Genomic DNA, 6,874 nt, shown 5'->3' on the forward strand with positions numbered 1-6,874 from the left:
GCTTATGGTCAATGCCAACTTGCAGTGGTAGGACTCATTATTTTTGCTTGACAATGTTCTCATTAATTATCGAATCAATAATTTAAAGAAAAATAGATATGATGTTTGTCAAATTTTCAGATGATATGACACTTGGAAGAATAGCTAGTAAATTCAATGAAAAAATCAGGATACAAAAATACATTGGTATATTATAATTATACATTAAATGTGATGAAATCCGACATATAGAAATATAAACTAATAAATTTGGCTTTTAAAATTCAAGTTCATAAATAAAGAATAAAGAAGTTTTAATTAGCCAATAGGTCCATGGGATTTGTTTTTTGCTTTTTTATGGATTATAAACTCAATATAAGTTAAAATTTTGATATGACACTCAAAAATGTGAATGATAGTCTATGGTACATTAGGAGAGGTACAATGTCCAGAATAAGGAAGAGACCTGATTAGATCACATCGAAAGTATTATTTTCAGATACAGGTACCACATTTTAGTAATAATATACATGCCATCTCATTTGATCCTCACAACAACCCTGTTCACATTAAAGCTTTGTCTCTCCTCCTATCTCCTCCATTAATCATAGAATAAGTGCTTCATAAATATTAATTGAATTGATTTAAATGTAGTATTATATAAATACAACATCATCATCATCTTTATTATGCATTAAAATTCACCATTGCTGGAAGAATCATGGTTAACATAAGAGTATCACTTGATTTCAGCATATCTATACCCATTTCTCTTCTAAAAAACAAAAACCCTAGAGATTTAAATTATAGCTACATTTGGTCCAGTTGTATATTCAGACAACTATTCTCTAAGTTAAATTAAATAAATTATCCTCCTTCAGAAATTCTTTATTCTGATATCTGTCACCAAAAAGCAAAACTGTACTAAGTAGGGTGAAAAAAAAAACAAACAAAAACGTTTTTCCCAGTATTCATAACCAAAAAGCTATTCAGTCAATCTTCTGCAGTTGCACATACTCAAATGATGCATAAAACATTTAACACTGTTGTTTTCTGAGTTTATTAATGCTTGCTAACTAATTTATTCTCATGCTGATAAGCTTGCCTGGAGCATCTCACTTTTGTAAGGTACTAAAGTGACTTGGGAAGCAACCAAATTTGTGATAATTAGTTTGCTGAATATCCATAAGAAATGGACATTTTTTGTTATTTCAGAAAATAATTCAGAAATATAGGTAATTGCTACCAGATCAATTCTATCTACCATATGCCCATATGAATAGAAGTAAAATACATGAAAAAGTACCAGTGAAACTAAAAACAAAGCAGAGAACTTTGAAATTTGCTTGAATACAGGGCCTTCTATCATATACTTCAGTAATTGGTTCCTAGGAAAGGGTAGTAAGAAGAAATTAGCTATTGGTACTAATGATTAAGATATAACATTTTCTTTCACTAGCAGCTTTAGTGGACTTTCTGGAGCAAATCTTGGATGGCCACAATGATCATTTTTAATCAAATTTGAATGAATATTTGAAAAATTTCAAGTCCTGAAACCCAAATTAAAGGAATTCAATATTATAAAACCCCAAATCACACAGAGACAGATTTAAACAAAATCTAAGTCACTCCTTGGTATCTTTTTAAAATTGAGTTTCAGTGAACAAAGGACTGGTTGTTAAATAATTTTTTTCAGGCCAGCATGTGATGAGGTGGATGTAGCCAGAGTACAATGAGGGGGATGCTGGGGAAAGCTGATTTACCAACCACAGGTGCCTATCAGGCATTCCCATGCCTATCACCACAGGACAGATAAGAGACAAATGCAGAGCCTGCATCAGGAATAGCAGCCACTCCTGAGACTATCAATACACAGCCTGGAAATTTAGAAATCACCTATCTGAACTTCCAGGGACCAGGATGGTGGCATGAACCCCAGCTGCTCTAAACTCTCCTCTGACACTGAAAACCAAGAAATTATTGCTCCAAAGTAAAATCCTAAAATAGAGGAACCAACTAAAGGCTTGGGAGCCCTAGAGGAAGGGTATGGCAAAGGCTGTGACTCAAAATGGGCAAAAAAAAGATTGCAAAGACAAAGACTTTAGAATACTATTATTGCAAATGTGAAGAACCAAATTCAGAAGGAGACAGCATTGAGTCTACGCCCACAGCTGAAGCCTCAAAAGGTAATATGAACTGGTCTCAAGCTCAGAAAGTCTTCTTGGAAGAGTTCAGGAAGGACTTTAAAAACCAAATTAGAGATGGGGGCGTGGTAAGGTGTGCTCTAGTCCAGGTCCTTGCTCAATCCTGCCGTTGTCTGTCGGAGCTGCGGGTGCCTTTGTAGCCCCCTGCTGTGCACCATGCCCGTGGACCTGAGCCTGTGGCCCGGAGGAGAAGCCACAGCATCTGCTCAGCGTCAAGTACTCAGACTGCGAGATTCTTGAGCTGGGTCAAGTGCTGACGCCCACGCAGGTGGAGGGCCGTCCAGTCAGCATTGGATGGCAGAGCTGCGACCCCTTGAAGCTGTACACACTGGTCCTCACAGACCTGGATGCTTCCAGCAGGAAGGACCCCAAGTTCCAGGAGTGGCACCACTTCCTGGTTGTCAACATGAAAGGCAATGATATTAACAGCGGCAGTGTCCTCTCGGATTACGTGGGCTCCGACCCACCCAAGGGAACAGATCTTCATCGCTATGTGTGGCTGGTTTATGAGCAGAATGGGACACTCAAATGTGATGAACGTGTCCTGAGCAACCGTTCTGGGGACCACTGGGACAAATTCAAGGTGGCTAACTTCCGTGGCAAGTACAAGCTTGGGCCCCCTGTTGCTGGCACATGCTACCAGGCCGAGTGGGATGACTATGTGCCCCGGCTGTATGAGCAGCTGGCAGGGAAGTAGGCCCTGTCATCGCCTGACCCTCCCCAGGCAGTGGCATCTTGTGGGTGATGGGAGTGGATGCCCCTCCCCCTTGTTCCCCGGGCACCAGCTGGCACAGAGTCTTTTCCTTCTGATGGGGGGTGCCCTGGGTGGAAGATGTGGGCACTGGCCTTCAGTGGCTGGCTTGGTGGGTGGGGGGAGGAGATTGAGACATTAGTAAAAGTCATGATGTTATTCGATAATCTGTAAAGATACTGATAGCTGAGTAGAGGTGGAACATTGTAGAGATTCCTCTACCTTTGCTAAGTCTTTGTGCATCCTGTCCTGGTGTCACATCCTTTCCTTCGGATAGATTAATGGATAGAAACTGAATTTGGAGGCTCCAAGATCCTTTTTCATGGAAAGTTTTCTCTTCCAAGAGAACCAGATCAGGGGGCTTCCTCATTTAAAAGTGTGCATGTTGGGGTGAGCCCACATTTTTGGGTAAGAGATGTTTGCTATGCTCATATTTTGGTGTTAAATCTGCTCCAAGTCTTTGTTGGAAGAGAATCAGGACCTGACTTACCATCATTTGTGTTTAATTCTCCTGTTTGCTTATTGTTGAATTAAAAAAATGGAATTATAAAAAAAATTAGAGAGATAGAAGATAATATAACCAATTCTTTTAAAATTACAATTGGAAAAATGGAAAAACAGTTCAGTGAAGAAAGTAGTTCCTTAAAAAGTAAAATGTGTGAAATGTAAAAAGAGGTTCAAAATCTAACTGGAGAAAATAAATCCCTAAAAAAGGAAATCTGAAAATATTGAAAAGTAGCTCCAAAAATTAGCTGAGGAAAATAGTTTGCTAAAAATTAGAATCAGCCAATTCTAAATTAATGACTCTATGATGCATCAAGAATCAGTCAAACAAAGCCTCAAGAATGAAAAATTATAAAAAGAGGTAAAATATCTCAATGGAAAAATAACTGACCTGGAGAACAGATCCAGGAGAGATAGTAAGTCATGATGATACAAAAAGCCTGGACAACATCCTCCAGGAAATCATAAAGGAAAACTGCCCTGAGGTTCCAGAACCAGAGGATAAAATAGTTATCAAAAGAATCCACCTCCTGAAAGAGATCCCAAATGGAAAATGCCAAGAAATGTTGTAGCTTGGGGGTGGCCAGGTGGCTCAGTGAGTAAGAGCACCAGCTCCAGTGTCGGGATGACCTGGGGATAGAATCCAGGTGCAGATACTTAGCACCACACCCAGAAATAACTGGCCATGTAACTCTGAGCAAGTTACTTAACCCCATTTTCTTAAAAAAAAAAATGTTGTAGCTAAATTCCATAACTATCAGGTAAAGGAGAAAATACTGTAGGCAGCCAGAAACAAACAATTTAAATATCACAAAACTACAGTCAGGATCATACACGACCTACCAGCTTCTACATTGAAATATAGGATGAACTGGAATATATTTCATAGGGTAAAGGAGTTCAGGCTACAACCAAGGATCAGCTATCCAGTAAAACTGAGCATAATCTTTCAGGCAAGGAGATGGTCATTCAATGAAATAAGGGATTTCCAGACCTACTTAATAAAAAAGCCAGACCTCAATGGAAAATTTGATCTCCAAATACAAGACCCAAGAGATATATAGAAAGGTAAACAAGAAAACACACACACAGAATTTGTTATTTAATAAGAGCAAACTGTTAACATACCTATATGGGAAGCTGATACCTGTTAATATTGAGAACTGTATACTTATTGCAACACTTAAAAAAGGGATATAAAGAGAGGGTGTGGGTAAAAATTAACTAAAATGATGATAAAACAAAACCTTATGAAGGGGTGCAAAGGGACCATAATTGGAGAATAGGAAAGAAAGAAGCAGAAAAGGGCTAATTATGCCACACAAAGAGGCATAAAAACATATTATAGTAGAGGGAAAGAAGGGAGGGAGATGAACATTATATGAGCTTTGCTGTCATTGGTTTAGGTGTAAGGAAGAGACATAAAACTTATCATAATGGAGGGAAAGAGGGGTGGGAGAGGGGCATGGTATGAGATTTATTCTCATCAATCTTGTTTCAAAGAAGAAATACCATACTACATTAAGTATAAAAATCTATCATACTCTCTACGCTCCAGGCAATGGGAGGGGGAAGGGTTAAGAAAAGGGCGGGCAGATAGGAGGGAAGAAGAAGTAAGGGGGAGGGGTAGCATAAGGGAGAGGATTGATAGGGAGAGAATACTGAAGGAGACAGAGGTAAAAAAAAAAAAACACTTAAGGAGGAGAAGGGTGAAGGGAGAAATAAAAGCATAAACAGCGGAGTGAATAGGATGGAGGGAAAGACACAGATAGTAATCATAACTGAATGTGAGGGGTGGCCAGGTAGCACAGCGAGTAAGAGCACCGACTCCAGTGTCGGGATGACCTGGGGATCGAATCCCGGGCTCAGACACTTAGTACCCACCCAGAAACACCTGGCTGTGTAACCTTGAGCAAGTTAATTAACCCCAATTGCTTAGGGGCGGCCAGGTGGCTCAGAGAGTAAGAGCACCGACTCCAGTGTCGGAATGACCTGGAGATCAAATATGGGCTCAGATACTTAGCACCACACCCAGAAATAACTGGCCATGTAACCTTGAGTAAGTTACTTAACCCTGATTGCTTAAAAAAAAAAATTACTGAATGTGAAAGGGATGAAATCTCCCATAAAACAGAGGCTGATAGCAGAATGGATTAAAAACCATAATCCTACAATATGCTAATAAGAAACACATTTGAAACAGGGGGACACAAACAGGGTAAAGGTAAATGGCTGGAATAAAATATATTATGCTTTGGCTAAAGTAAAAAAAAAGCAGGGGTAGCAATCCTTATCTTAGATAAAGCAAATGCAAAAATAGATCTAATTAAAAGAGATAAGGAAGGAAACTATATCCTGCTAAAAGGCACCATCAAAAATGAAGCAATATCATTACTAAACATATATGTACCAAGAGGCATAGCATCCAAATTCTTAGAGGAGGAGTTAAGGGAGTTAGAGGAAGAAATAGATGGCAAAACTATACTAGTAGAGGACCTCAATCTCCCCCTCTCTGAACTTGATAAATCTAACTTCAATATAAACCAGAAAGAAGTTGAGGTGAATAGAATTTTAGAGAAATCTTGGAGAAAATTGAATGGGGATAAAAAGGAATATATCTTCTTCTCAGTGGTACATGGCACATACACAAAAATTAACCATGTACTAGGGCATAAAAACCTCACAATTCAGAGCAGAAGGGCAGAAATAATAAATGCATCCTTCTCATATCATGATGCAATAAATAGTATGTTTAATAAAGGACCATGGAAAAATAGACTAAAAACTAAAAGGAACTAAATAGTTTAATCCTCAAGAATGAGTGGGTCAAATAAGAAATTATAGAAGCAATGAGTAATTTCATTCAAGAGAATGAAAACAATGAGACAACATACCAAAACTTGTGGGATGCAGAAAAGCAGTTCTTAGGGGAAATTTTATTTCTCTGAATGCATACATAAAGAAAATAGAGAAAAAAGAGATCAATAAATTAGGCATGCAACTGAAAAAGCTAGAAAAAGAACAAATTGAAAATCCCCAATGAAATACTAAAATGGAAATACTGAGAACCAAAGAGAGATGAATAAAACTGAAATTAAGAAAACTATTGAATTAATAAATAAAATTAAGAGCTGATTTTAGGGAAAAAACAATAAAATTGATAGTCCTTTAGTCAATGATAAAAAAAAGAAGAAACCCAAATTATGAGTATCAAAAATGAAAAGGGTAAATCTACCTCCAATGAAGAGGAAATTAAAACAATAATTAGGAATCATTTTCTCAATTGTATGTAAACAAATTTGAAAAGCTTATGAAAATAAAATCCATTTCAGATGAATATTTACAAAAATATAATTTGCCTATTTTAACTGAAGAGGAAATAAAATACTTAACCCCATTTCAGAAAAAGAAATCAAATAAGACATCAATGAACTCC

At 37.6% G+C, this 6,874-nt stretch overlaps 1 pseudogene; it reads left to right on the top strand.

Annotated features, from left to right (window-relative positions):
* Window positions 1-2,339: 2,339 nt before the first annotated feature.
* LOC138172523 (phosphatidylethanolamine-binding protein 1 pseudogene) lies at window positions 2,340-3,490 on the top strand (annotated as a pseudogene).
* Window positions 3,491-6,874: the final 3,384 nt, after the last annotated feature.

The sequence above is a fragment of the Petaurus breviceps genome, unplaced genomic scaffold, assembly GCF_028583685.1.
Source record: "Petaurus breviceps papuanus isolate PSGF00001 unplaced genomic scaffold, PetGlider_PUasm1.0 551, whole genome shotgun sequence".
NCBI classification, from domain to species: Eukaryota; Metazoa; Chordata; class Mammalia; order Diprotodontia; family Petauridae; genus Petaurus; species Petaurus breviceps.